Source organism: Ailuropoda melanoleuca, chromosome 11 (assembly GCF_002007445.2).
Source record: "Ailuropoda melanoleuca isolate Jingjing chromosome 11, ASM200744v2, whole genome shotgun sequence".
Lineage (NCBI taxonomy): Eukaryota > Metazoa > Chordata > Mammalia > Carnivora > Ursidae > Ailuropoda > Ailuropoda melanoleuca.
Window position 1 is genome coordinate 89,652,213 of NC_048228.1, and position 14,329 is coordinate 89,666,541.

The 14,329-nt window shown below is 44.9% G+C and overlaps 1 long non-coding RNA gene across 3 annotated transcripts; it reads right to left on the bottom strand.

Moving 5' to 3' along the window:
* Positions 1-2,746: 2,746 nt before the first annotated feature.
* On the bottom strand, positions 2,747-14,329 carry LOC105239798. Of its 3 annotated transcripts, XR_004628917.1 has the most exons (8): positions 13,896-14,329; positions 12,909-13,136; positions 12,402-12,491; positions 10,062-10,112; positions 6,419-6,967; positions 4,944-5,052; positions 4,634-4,704; positions 2,747-4,489 (listed from the first exon to the last, which is right to left on the bottom strand). It is a non-coding gene; the product is annotated as an uncharacterized LOC105239798 (long non-coding RNA). The 3 variants fall into 3 exon arrangements; XR_004628916.1 differs by having other exon boundaries at positions 6,419-6,621; positions 12,402-13,136; XR_858714.3 differs by having other exon boundaries at positions 12,402-13,136.

Sequence of the window (14,329 nt, forward strand, 5' to 3'; positions counted from 1 at the left end):
TGGCTGGTCAGTGATACAGAAAATTGTTGGGAAAATTCAAAGCAATGGGCAATGGGTGTTTCCAACCAAAATGCATCCACTAGGGCCTGGATTTTTTTTGCACATATAGAAAATGTCACTGGAAAAATAACTAAAATGTCTGATAATGAGGCATTACTTTATCTATCCAGTTACACCTGAAAGAAAAGAAAAAGAATTCCAGACTTAAAGATGTGAAGAAGCAAATCAAGAAAGTATCAATACATATTTGCAAATGATATATCCATTAAGGGGTTAATATCAAAAATACATAAAGAACTTGTACAACTCCACACCAAAAGCAAAAAACCAGTCCAATTAAAAAATAGGAAGAGGAACTGAAGAGCCATTTTTTCCAAGAGGACATCTGGATGGCCAGCAGACACATGAAAAGATGCTCGACATCACTCATCATCAGGGAAATGCAAAGGGAAACCACAATGAGCTATCACCTCACATCTGTTAAATGGCTAAAATCGAAGAGACAAGAAACAAGTGCTGGCGAGGATGTGGAGAAAAAGGGTCCCTCATGCGCTGTTGGTGGGAATGTAATTGGTGCAGCCGCTTTGGAAAACAGTATGGAGGTTCCTCAAAAAATTAAAAACAGAAATACCCTATGATCCAATAATTACACTATTGGGTGCTTACCCAGAGGAAATGAAAACACTGACTTGAAAAGATACATGCACCCCTATGTTTATTGCAGCATCGTTGACAATAGCCAACCAAAGTGTCCATCGATAGACAAATGCATACGGAAAATGTGGTGCGTGCATGCACACACACACACAAGAATGTTACACAGTCATAAAAAGGATGAGATCACTCCCTTTGAGACACATGGATGCAACTTGAGGGTATTCTGCTAACTGAAATAAGTCAGGCTGAGAAAAGCAAAAGCATATGATTTCACTCATAAAAGGAATCTAAAAAAAAAAAAGAATAAACAAACAAAAAGCAGAATCAGAACTACAAATACAGAGAACAAATTGATGGCTTCCAGAGGGGAGGGGAATAGGGGGATGGGCAAAATGGGTGAAGGGGAGAGGGAGATAACAGGCCTCCAGTAGTGGAACTGGGTAAGTCACGTGATAAAAGGCAGAATATAAGGAAAACATCAATGATTCTGTAATAGTGATGTAATGGGACAGATGGTAGCTACACTCGTGGCGAACATACCATAATGTATAAACTCGTCAAATTACTCATGTGTATACCTGAAACTAATGCAACATTGTGTGTCACCTCTACTGAGATTTTCAAAAAATACATAAGATCAGATTTTTAAAAAAGAATATATCAATACAAATAGCTAACCAACATATGAAAAAATGTTCCTTTTGATTGTAATTGAGACAATAGTAATTTCCAGTGCGTGTGATTATGGGGCAGAACAGCAGGGGTACCCACGCAAACAGCCTTCTGCAGGGCAGTTGGGCGATGTGTAGCAAAAGCCTTAAGCAAGCATGTCCCCTACCCAGCAATTCTACTTCTAGGAGCTTATTTCATATAAAGAAATGCAAGAATGTGTTCATTTAAACATTATTTATAATAAAAATTTGGAAACAACCTAATGAGGAATTTATTATACATATGGCCATGTAAATTTATTCTAAGGAAATGACCATGGTGCAAAGATTTATCAATCAATATTATAGATGTTCCTGATAGTAAATTTTAAAAAAGAAAGAAGAAAGGGAAAAAATGACTTCAGTTGCTAAAAAGAAGGAATTGAGTCATAAAGCACCTACATGATTTGGAAATTATGTTACAGAAGTCCATAAATATGCATATGAAAAGACTCAAAGGTTAGCAGTCATAATTTCAGACTTGTAGTACTAAAAGTGAATTTTGCTTTATTTTCTTTGTGTTTCCAGACTTTCTGCATTAAGTACTTCCATACATCCGTGCTAGGGGAAAATAGGAATATTATAATAAATGGAAATAAATATTTATTTCAGTATGAAAAAATTTCAGGTCCATATTATACAAGATTCTAAACTACAAGTGACAGAAAATCCAGATCAAACTGCCTTGTCAAGAAGGAAGTTACTGCTTTTCATGCTTCAGGCATAGCTCAATCCAGTCCTCAAAGTTGTTAGGACTTGGTCCTTCTCTCCCGTCTCTTAATCTCTTTCTCTTTTCTTTATTGCTTCATTTTCAGGAATGCTCTCTCCATAAACATTCACGGTGCAAATATGGTGGTGCACACATACCCACCAAGATGTTTATCTCCTCTTCCCTCTGCAAATGCTTCAACTGCCTTTTTCATACGAGTTAGAAGTCCTGGCTCTTATTTTCATTGGCCATGTTGGGGTAATTTACTTATCTCTGATCCAATCGAGCAGGCCCATGAATGGAATGCCCTGATTGGTTATGCCCGGGTCACATGTCCACTGCTGGAGCCAGGAGGTGGGGTCAGCTAGGGTGTCCGGGAGTGAGAGTGGGGGAAGGGTGGTTTCCTAAGAGACCATGGAGCTCCACGTAGAAAAGGAAGAGCGGAGGATGCTGTTGAACTGAAACCACAGTATCAAAGAAACAAAAACACCCTCACCACGAGATTTCAGTTTCTTTAGATGCTGGCGATGCGTGGGCAGGAATAGCGTTAGCAGCCTTGAATCATGTAGGTCTCTCGTGTTTGCACACGACGGAGAACCCAATGAGACCTGGCTTAACCAACAAAGAGAAGTCATGGACTTACATAAATGAAAAGTCCAGACGTAGGCTGGCTTCAGGTGAGTCTAAGCCACCGAAGATCTGGCTCTTACAGTCTCTCCAGTTTTCAAAGTGGTGGCAGTTTTATCCCCAGATTCCACACAAAGGCTCCTGGCAACTCTGGGGTCTCTCCCCCCAGGGGAGCAAATTGCCCTGGCTGTTCCTCACCTCACATCCTCACCCCACAATGGGCGTGATCCAGGGACAGAGAAGCGGTAGAACTTTGCATACAGGTCCAGTGATTGTCACCTCTGTCACTGGTGCAAATTGGAAGGGTGTGAGAAGGCTTGGTATTAATTCTTCAAATGTTTGGTAGAATTCACCAGTGAAGCCTCCTTTTCCTGGACTTTTCTTTGTTGGTAGATTTTTGATTACTAATTCAATCTCTTTACTAGCAATAGACCTGTTCAGATTTTCTGTTTCTTCATGATTCCGTCTTGGTTGGTTGTATGCTTTCAGGTATTTGTGCATTTCTTCAAGATTGTCTAATTTGCTGGCATACAATTGTTTAGTCTCTTATGATTCTTTGTATTTCTGTGGTATTAGTTGTAATGTCTCCTGTTTCATTTTTGATTTTATTTATTTGAGTCCTTTCTTTTTTTCTTGGTAAGTCGAGCTAAAGTTTTGTCAATTTTGTTTCTCTTTTCAAAAAGCAGCTCTTCATTTCGCTGATTTCCCCCCATTGTCTTGTTAAACTCTGCTTCATTTATAATTCCCATTCTGATCTTCGTTATTTCCTTCCTTCTGCTGATTTTGGGCTTCCTTTCTTCTTCTTCTAGTTCCTAGAGGTATAGTTATGTCGTTTATTTGAGCTTTTTTTTTTCCAAATGTAGGCGTTTATCGCTATGAATCATTGGCCCAAATTGGATCACGAGCTCATTCCTGACCACACTCTGTGGCCTGAGGAATGGGATCCATGATCGGCTTGAACCAATTATAGTCCATTCCTGGAGCTGGGGGCCAGATCAATCCCATCTTGAGCACCAGTGAGAATGGAAGAGGGGTGTATCCCCAAGGAAAATCAAAGTGGGGAGAGGAAGAATCCATGCGGGGGAGGTAACGAGCAAATGTCTATTCCAACTCTTAAGGAGTCTGATGTGTTTTAAACTCTATCCAGTTTTCATTTTTCAATGGGAAATATTTATTAAAACTGTATCCTGCTTGTGGCTTAGTGCAGAATATTTCTAACGTGCATGGGTAAGTGAAGAAGCATACACTGGTCGCACATCTTCAAGCACATCTCCATTTTAAGCCTTTCAGATGTGCCTGCTGGCATTAAAAGGGGGAGAGACGATCACATCATCCTGTAAACTGCCCCTCACAGCCCCAGGCAGCCTTTCTTCTCTTGGGTTGAAATAACTGAAAAACTGTTTTTATTTTTAATATGTATTTTCATGAAATTCTGTTGAGAGAAACATATGGGGCTTTGAAATGTCAGCACACTGGGAGGAAGGCAGGAAGTGTAAAGAGTTTTGTGCTCCTGTCTCTTTTATTTACAGAGTGGGTTCAAAGTCGTGCAGGGTTAGCGAGAAAAACAAACACAATGATCCATGCCTGCTTGGGATGACATCTGTCCATCAGGACAGTCACTAGCTTTTGGTTTGGAAGGGTTTTCAGTAGATGGCACAGGCGAGGGATGACATGTTTTCATCTCCAGAAGAAAGTTTGCCTGAATCCTTTCAGAGCCAGCCTCTCCTGTGATAAATAAATGTTCCTCTGCCAGAGAAAGCAACAAGAAGACCTCAGCAACTGACAGCTTGAGAGAGAGAGAGAGAGAGAGAGAGAGAGAGAGAAATCACCAAGGTTAATGTCATTGCAAATGAGGGACAGCTTTGAAGGTTACACGATTAAAAATGCTCCGCGCAGACAACAGCAGGGATTGGCATATGATGTGACTCACTGATCTGTTTTCCCACGTGGCAACTGCTGCAGAAAAATCCCCCATCTTGTCTCGCATGAGTCAACGGAATTCTGCAAAAGTGTCATAAAATGTCAGTGCAAACATACCTGCCACCAGGGCCCAGGAGATGATGGAAATGGGGAGAGGAGGTCACAAAGGGGAGGAGCGTGCCTGGCCACTGGAGGTCTGCCACACTTGAAGGATGGCTCCTCCGCTGGCTGGTGCACAACGGCAGGTGGGGACAGAGAGTTGGACATGAGCGCGGGGCGCCCTGGCTCCCAGCCACGCCCACAGAGGATGGACCACTCACCAAGGACCTACAGTCTCAGGCAGCGAAGGGGGAGTCTTCCTTTTTCTAATCCCGGATTCTTGCCAAGACCACTTGATCCGTTGGATTTTCTGGGTCCAAGACTTGGGTCCTATGAGATTCCAGGGGCCCATAAACATGGCTGAGTCCCCCAAGGAAACAGTTACCAGCTCTAATGTTTGTAAGGAGCGTTTCAAAATCTGAATTCAGCGATGCTCACATAAATGCCCACGGAGCATAGAATTATCCCGATTTTATTAATTGCTGAATTGATTACTCATAAAAATGGCATTGCACTTGAAAACCATTTTAAGGTTAGATTTGCTGTCACTTCAAAAGAACTTATACGTGTACACGATGACCTGTTGAAATTCAGAGCCGATTGTAAATTCGCCAAGGGACTCGTTACCAAAGGATTCCAAAAGCAAAAGTGTAATAGTCCTTTAAAAAATTGTCAGCCAAAATTATTTTTAAAAATGGAAGATAGGTGCATTTAATTTGCTAGGATGTAAGGTGAAGAGAAAGGAGAGTTTTGACTCAAAGGCCCTTCCAAGAGTCTGGAACGGGCTGACTGCGCACACACATGCGTGCTGAAGTCCAAAGATGCTCTCAGCCGTGAATCACATTAGAACCCACGCATCCCTACACCGATGCAACAGCACGGGGCTCAGGGCATGCACAAACCTGAGCAGAGACATTCCCATTCATTTAGTAACCAGTCAACATATTTATATGCCTAGTATATTCCAGGAGGTGTTCTGGGGACTACGCATTCAGCCACGAAAACAAAGAAATCTCTGTACTGTTGGAGCTCTCAGTCAAATGGGACCAAGGACTTTCACCAGATAAGTTAAATGTGTAGTATGTGAGGTGGTGGTGATAAGAGGAAGGGTAAAGCAGAGAGCGCATACGAAGTTTGCAGTTTTAGACATAGCAGCAAGAGGAGAAGACTTCATGGAGAAGGGGTTATTTGAGCAGAGAACTGAAGTTGGTGAGAAAGAAAGTCAGGCTGCTATGTGAGGGAAAAGCATTCTTGGCAGAGGGAAAGGCAAGTACAGGTACCCAGAGGCATGAAATGTCTGGGGAGCCTGAGAAAGAGCAAGAGACCAACAGTTTTAGAGGAGGAAATCAAGGCTGGGACTAGTATTGGATAAGGTCAGAGAGGTGGCTGAGAACCACACCGGGTAGGGCCTCAGGAGCCATCGTTAGGGGTGAGTGAGATGGGAAGCTGTTGCAGGCAACAGTGTGGCACGGTCTGATCTAGATATTAACAAGACGACCTGGCTACTGTGTTGGCCCAGATGAAAGTGACAAGAACAGAAGCAGGGCCATCACAGTGTCTGCTATCGCTATGACATGGCCAGCGCTACTGTAGTCAGCGAGGTGAGAGACACGGGCAGCTTGGACCAGTGTGAGCGTGGGACACAGATGATGAGGACTGCCAAGAGGCTGGGCCCAGTTAGATTTTCAGTTCTTACCTTTTTTTTCTGTGTAGACACTTCCCTCCTCGCTCCACCATCCTCCACTCTGTTCAGGGCACACAGAAGCAAAACAGAGGGGGACAGGTGCTCTAGCACCCCAGAAGAATCGGCACGCCGTTCAGTCATCTTCGACAACAGGGATTTCATCCTTGCCGTCCACACATCATCTCTGGTTCCCAGAACCTTCCCAGGCCTCTGTCCTGGGAGAGGAGATGGATGCCCAAGGTCAGAGCAAGGTGCTCACAAACACTAAAGAAAAAATTCCAGCTCCTCTCTTGTTTTAGGAGCCAGTTAGTCGCTGGGGATTTGTTTTGTCCTTGCTTCCAGCAGCAGGCGCCCAGGGTTCCAGCTGGGAGGCTGCCGGGCTGCAGGTTAAGCTGAGGGAGCTGTTATCTGAGGAACACTGGACAACCCAGAGACTCCGATCAGTGTGGCTTCCGTACCGGGCCACTCACTGCCGCGACCCACAGAGCGCATCTGAATCTGCTTTCGAGGGTGTTTCTTCAAACCATGTTGGGCTTTTATTCCTTTCAACTTTTTATTTTCCTATAATTTCAGACACAGAAAAATTGCGAGACTATGACAAAGATTTGTCACGCATATCCCCCCAATGTCAACATTGACTACATTTGTTTTATTCACCCACGCACATTTTTACCTGAACTTTTTGAGAGTCCGTTGCAGTGAGTGTGACCAGCTCCTCCCATTTTGCCTGGGACCTTCCTGATTTTAACTTTAAAAATCCTGCCTCCTTCAGGCCCAAGCAAACTGAGACAACTGTTCACCCTAACTACAGCCATGATGCCCACTGACCTGGAAATACTTAAGCATGTATGTACTAAAAACAAGGACATTACTATTGTACGGTTATCGAAATCTGGAAATGAACTTTGATACAAAAACCTCTCCAATCTACAGACTACAAAGTTTTCAGATTTTGCCAATCTTCCCAGTTGTGTCTTTTGTAAAAGAGAAAATCCCAGATCATGCATTGCATTCATTGTCATGTTTCTTTCCTATTCCTTCATCTGTACCAGTTCCTCAGTCTTTGTCTTTTGTGACACTAATATTTGTGAAGAGTATAGGCCAAACATTATTTAGAATGTCCTCAACATGGGTTTGTTTGATGTTTTCACACAAGTAAATTCAGGTTATGTGTCTTTGGCAGGAATTCCACAGAAGTGAGGCGTCTGGTATTGATTTATCCCAGGAGCAGATATATTAACTTTGATCAGTTGATGGGGGGGGGGAGTTTCTGCCAGGTTTCTCACCTGTAAAGTCACTATTTTCCTCTTTGCAGTTAATAAGTAGGTTGTAGGGAGAGATTTGGAGACTAAGTATCTTGTTTCTCATCAGGTGCTCCCATTTGCTTTAATATTCATTGATGATTCTTGCCTGCATCAATTATTTTTGTTGGTTGCCTACTGACTGAAATTTATTTTTGAATATTTCAACAGTGGAGAATCTTCATTGGAAGAAGTGCGTGGGTTTATGGCGGAGACAAGTTAGAGATGATTACAGTACAGTGGAGCAGGGGATGGCAAGCTATAAGCCCCTGGGTAAATGCCAGCCCACCACCAATTTTGTAAATAAAGTTTTATTGGAACACAGCCATGCCCATCTGCTTCCCTATTGTCTAGGACTACTTTCACACTGCAATGGTTCCATTGAGAGGCTGTAACAGAGACTATGTGGCTTGAAAGGCCTAACATATTTACAACCTGGTTCTTATAGAAAATGTTTGCTGACCCAGATAAAAGGGGGAGACGTCCTCTGAATTGAATCTCAGTTCTGTTTAACTCAGGCATAGGGAGCATTCATCTGCTCTGTAAGCCCTGAGGGGTGGGTAACAGCAAGCAGTAGCCGTTCCTGCCCTGGAACCTGGTAACATGTAAGGCTTCCGCACATGGGTCACCATGCATACTACAGAGGTGTCGTGCCATGTCTTCCTTAAAAGAGATCAACTGTTTTTCTTTTAAACTATAACTATAAATTAACAAGAAGGAAAATTACACCAAGACATAGTGATTAAATACAATTACTACGATTAGCCTGACCCAAAGCTTTGCATATCATAGTATTGCCAAATCGTCTAAGAATGTCCTCTTCACTTCTAGCAAATCTTTGGCACAACAGAACTCCAGGGCTTTAGAATTTGAACAACTCTCAAAGTGTCTAACATAAGGGGCACCTGGGTGGCTCAGCTGGTTAAGTGACAGACTCCTGATTTCAGCTTGGGTCATGATCTCAGGGTCAGGGGATGGAGCCCTGAGTCAGTGTCGGTGCTCAGCGGGGAGTCTGCCTGAGATTCTTTCTCTCCCTCTCCCTCTGTCCCTCCCCCCACTCCATGCGCACTCTCTCTCTCTCTCAAATAAATAAATCTTTAAAAAAAAAGAAGTGTGTAACATGAAGACAAAATCTGTTTTGGCACTAGATTCGGTAAAGATAAATAATAAGGGTTACTGGGAGGTGGAAAGTATCAATTAGTCATTTACATGTGAAATCACTTTTATTTCCAGAATGTATCTTGTTTACTAAAGCTCCAGGCAAGATTAAGCTAAATTGAATGTGTTGCTCAGAAGGCTCTGTTTTGTGATAGGAGGAGGAAGTTCTGGAAAATCAATTAAGAACTCAAAGTAACTTAATCTTGTTGATTGTTCCCTTTTATGGGGAACACCCATGCAGTGCCGGAAAGACCAGCTCCAGGAAAAGATCAGATTTTTAGGCCAAGCCTGTATGATTAGAGAGTTATATATCTTTCTGGTGAATTTTGTCTACACACACACACACACACATCGATCTAGATTTTTCTAAAGCCAAAGCAACAGTTTCTTATTGGTGAAAACCATCCATAGAAGATTCTTACTTGAGAAATTTTGGGATAAGGAAGCAAAGAGAATTTTAGGGGCACCTGTCTGGCTCAGTTGGTAGAGCATGTGACTCTTGATCTCGGGGTTCTGAGTTTGAACCCCATGCAGGGTGTAGAGATAAAATCTTAAAAAAAAAAAAAGAATTTTCATGACTGATAGAGTTCTTACTAAAGATGATTACTTTATGTAACTTTAAAGGAGATAAAGCAGCCCCCAAACTGGGTAGGATGTCAAAGACATAGAAGAACATAAAAATTAAAACCCCCAATAATTACAAAATGGCAGAAGATAGGAAAGGAAACGTGGATTGATTGGTGTAAGATGAAAGCACACGAGCTTCTGCAGAAGACGCTTACTGAAGTGGATGATAGAAATTAAACTCAGGCAGCAAAGAACAGCTGCGTCCTGAAATGGACATCTAGGAGGGAGAGAGGGGGAAAACATGGGCTTTCCTTTTTCAAGTCACCTGTGACCACCTCTGGTCTCAGAACACAGCATAGGCATCCTTTGCTTTAAACAAATTGTTACGGATTGCATGTTTGGTTCCCCTCCCCCCCATTCACATGTGTATGTTGAGACCCTAACTCCTGATGGAATGGCAGTAGGAGGGGGGCCTTTGGGAGGTTAGATAAGGTCTGATGGTGGGGCCCTCTTGATGGGACTAAAGCCTTCATAAAAAGAGGAAGAGACACAGGATCTCACTCTCTGGGCCACGTGAGGATGCAAGGAGAAGATGAGGGTCATTTGCTAAGGAAGAAGCAGGCTCTCACCAGACACCGAATCTGTCGACACCTTGCTCTTGAACTTCACAGCCTCTAGAACTGGGAGAAATAAATGTGGTTTAAGCCATTCAGTCTGTGGTATTTTTGTTATAGCAGCCTGAGCAGAGAGACAAAGCAAACACTTCTTTTTTTTCTTTTTTAAAGATTTTATTTATTTATTTGACAGAAAGAGACAGCCAGCGAGAGAGGGAACACAAGCAGGGGGAGAGGGAGAGGAAGAAGCAGGCTCCCAGCGGAGGAGCCTGATGCGGGGCTCGATCCCAGAACGCTGGGATAGCGCCCTGAGCAGAAGGCAGATGCTTAACGACTGAGCCGCCAAGGTGCGCCAAGCAAAGACTCTTTTATCCAGAAGAGTTGGGGGGGTGGTTAGAATATTTGGAATAACTGAATATTCTAGTTTCTTAAGAATTCTTGAACTCTTTGTATTTCTTTAGAGTTTCCTAGAATTTTTCACATACAGTGACTGGCTTTATTATCACAGAACACCCTGAAATAGCCATTATCAGCCCTTTTTTACAGATGGGAAAACTAAGTGAAGGGAGCGCCCCAAATTAGCCAATCCATAAACTAGGGCTTCTTGAGTTCAGATCAGTGCATTTTCCAGGGCACCGCGAGGACTCTGATTTGTCAACGTATTGGTCGCTGTGCAGTAGGAAGCAAGCGTTCACTCCGGATGGTTGAAACGGAGAGCTTCTAATAAGGGGGTTGCTTCCAAGGTGTGGGCAAGGTACAGAGAACAAGCATGAAGTGAGTGCATCCAGGGGTCTGCAGGAGTGGGGAGCTGAAGAAGAAGGGGAAGATATAGTCTTCCCCAGTTTGTAGTGTTGGAGCTGTGGATGTGAATTGGGCTGCCGGGCAGGAAGGGCCAGTGACGGACACTAAGGCCAGAGGCGGTGGGAAGAAACACTCCAGCCTCCCTCCCCCGACCTTCAGTTCTCCAGCCAGTCCCTGCGCCGGCCATCAAGTGAGTCAGCCAGAATGAGGTCATCTACTTAAGTGGCCTCCCTGGGCAGAGGGCAGGAAGGTGGAGTATGGATCCAGGAGGGGACAGGAAGGAGGCAGGCAACGAAAAGGGAAGAGCCAGCACACCAACTTCATAAAGGAATGCCCCAAACAAAATGCCTCCAGTAAAATAAGGTTGAACATAATTTATATAGTCTTAGGCCCGTAATCCCTTACCTGAAGCTCTTTGGTTCAGATGCATTCTGGAATTCAAAATATTTTGTATTCTAGACAAATAATTATAAACTATATATTATATAATGCCCCCCAAACAGAACTAGGGCAGCGGGCTGTCGTAAAACACATTCATATGCCTGCAGCCAAAGGTACGACTATCTGCTGTAAGTAAGATAAATGAATATAAACAACTTCTCCTTACTGCAGGTTAATTTTTGCTACCAAATGAATTTCGGAATTGCGGACAATGGATTATTGCCAGTAGTTTAATGTTCAGAAAGCACCCGAGGATTTTGTGGCGTTTTGTTGTCATTATTATGAATGCTGATCGTCTTTCTTTCAATACCTAGTTATGTATATGTATTTTTCTTGATTCTAGAGAAAAATGCAAGCTTACCTCATATAGGCTTTTTAAAAAATATTAATTTAAAAATAAGAAAACATGGCAATCCACTTTGCAAAAGAGTCTCTGTCCTGGAAATGATTCAGAGCAGGATTCAACGTTAAACAGCTAGCACCCCAGTCGTTACAATTTGGCTCTGTCGACACAAAGTGGAGTGACACACTTCTTTTTCTGAGTGGCATTGTGTACTATGTCAAGGATGGGCCCCTGAAAGTGAAGAGCACATCTCCCACCCTCTATCCCCTTGGCGGCTCGCGTGCTCTGGAATGCCCTAGAGTGCCCATGTTAGCCGCACGAGGAATGGTTTCAGGGAATTCAGTGGGGATCTTTAGTGGTAATTTTGTTGGCAGGCATTCCTGGTCTCTGAAGCTCTGAAAGACACGGTTCTCAGAACAACTTAACAGGAAGCCTCACCCATGAACAGAGGAAGCTGAGGAAGGAAGGAAAGATGGCAGTGCTGGGGGAGGGGCAGAATAGCAAACAATAAGCAAAGTTACATGCCTTGGGACTGTGTCTACGTGGTCAGAGGAAGCACCCCCATCCATGCCTTCCTTGCTGCCCCCCAACACTCTTCTAGGTCCCCTGCACTCTGCTGGCCCAGATCATTCCCCATTTCCCAGGCTGACTCACACATGTCCGGCCCTAGGATATTATGCTCTGGGCCACCTTCTCTCCCTGCATCTCATCCTCCCCAGTCCACTGCCCAGCTATCACCGTCCTTCATGACCTTCAGAGCCCAAGCTCACCTCATGGATGGGAAGGAATGGCTGTCTTCTCTCCATTCTGGAAGGCTGCAGAGTGGTTTCGACTTTTCTCACGATGCTCAGTCCATTTTACTTTGTGTTAGAGGAATTGTTTTAGTCCATTTCCAAAATTAAAAGCTTTGTCCACTTACTACTTTTTCCCCATTAATTCATCAAGCATTTACTCAAAACCGTGTAGCTAGGGGACTAGGCTTCAGGCTTTGAAGGTAAGGAAGCTAGGCTTCCCGCATCACGGAGCTTACAGTGCGGTGGGAGAAGGTGGGCCATATGAGAGCAGAGCTGTCTGGGAGCACGTAAGAGGGATGGGCCACCCAGCTGGGGTGCATGCTTGTGGGGGGCGGTCAAGGAAGGTTGAAGCCTTGAAGGCAGGTGGGAGGTAGACCAGTGAATGGAGGGGAAGGGTGCTGCTGGCACAGAGAGAACATGGCCCGGCGCCAGAGGCCTGAGGATTGAAATACATTCCAAGAACTGCAAGTCACCGAGCTTAACTGGTACACAGAGGTCAGGCGGGAGGGTGCAGTGAAGACCGTCCTGGGGAGAGGTGAGGCTGGCAGTGAGCGGCGGCCTGATGCTGAAGGGTCTTATCAACGCTGCTATGGGATTCAGGTTAGTCCGCAGTGCCTTCTGAGTGGCCTGGACTGATAAGCCACCCCATGAAGTCACAGATCAACGTACGATTATCTGGTATCTCAGGTTGAGTTCCCACAGAAGCAGATTCTGAGACAAAGATTCAAGTGCAAGCAGGTTAATTGGGAGGTGATCTGAGGACAGTTAGGGGCCCGGGGAGGTGGGAAGAAAGAACCCACAGGCTCTTGAAGAGGAAGCCCCTGGTGCAGACAGCTTGTGTCCTCTATACATCTGGTTATCCAGATGGAAGAGTCTGGACAAACATGGTGGGTCTGGGAGTCAGGGCAGGAAAGAGATGGCTCACACAAGGGGGAAGACAAGAGAGCTGTTGGGTGAAGGCAGAGTGGACGAGGTGTGGGCAGGTGAGGCAACCACGAGGAAAGGCGAGTGCCAGGAGTCCTAGCCTGAAGGGGAGACCCCAGCCTCCTCACCCCTCAGACGGGATAGCCCTCAGGCGTGTTCTACAACATTGTTTTCCGGAGGTCTGAACCCCATGTTCACCATACACCCCATGGGTGCTCCCCGTATTGGCCTCCTTCCTTTTCCCGGCCCATTTCCCTACTCCCCTAAACAGGTTTTCCCAACCCAGTTAACCTTCTTGGTGGGAGATGGTGAGAGCTGGGATGGAGGAAAAGAGGTCACCTAATGGGAGTGTGGTCTCAGGGAGAAAATTGCAGCCCTGCCCAGGGACAGCTTGCTAGAAGAGAAGCTGAGGGCAAAAGCACTGCGTCCCTTCTCCTGCCGGGGCCCCAGCCGGAGGACAGGGGGCACCTGCGATGTGCTGTATTCCAAGAGCAGCATCTCCCAGGGCGCCGAGTAGGGAGGGCCACTCAAGAATACCCAACTCACCTCTCACACCCGCGTGGAGCCGTTACCCTGCACGATTCAGACTGGTGTTTCTGCTGCCAAAAACCTCATTTCCTGGCAAACGCGGCTTTATCCGACCCCGCCTTGTACTCGTGGACTCCTTATAATATCATGCAGTATCTCAATTACTTTTCATTGACCCCCTACTTCTTTTGCCTCAAAGTAGCCGGGTCAGCTGGACAGAGCAAGTGTTAGCACCACTCCCTGTTGATCCAGGAGTCCAGGTCTTATCTTCAGCTTCAAAGTCCAGCATTCGTGCCAATTCGTGCCAGTACGCTATGCCCTCCCGGGAGTCAAGATCGTCACTGCTCAGCAAGGACCACGTTCTGAGTGTTTACCATACTCCTTTGTAATTGCTCAGTGGGTGCTCAGAGTCCGTAACCGAACTTCTCGATTTCTGAAGGCAAGCATCCAAT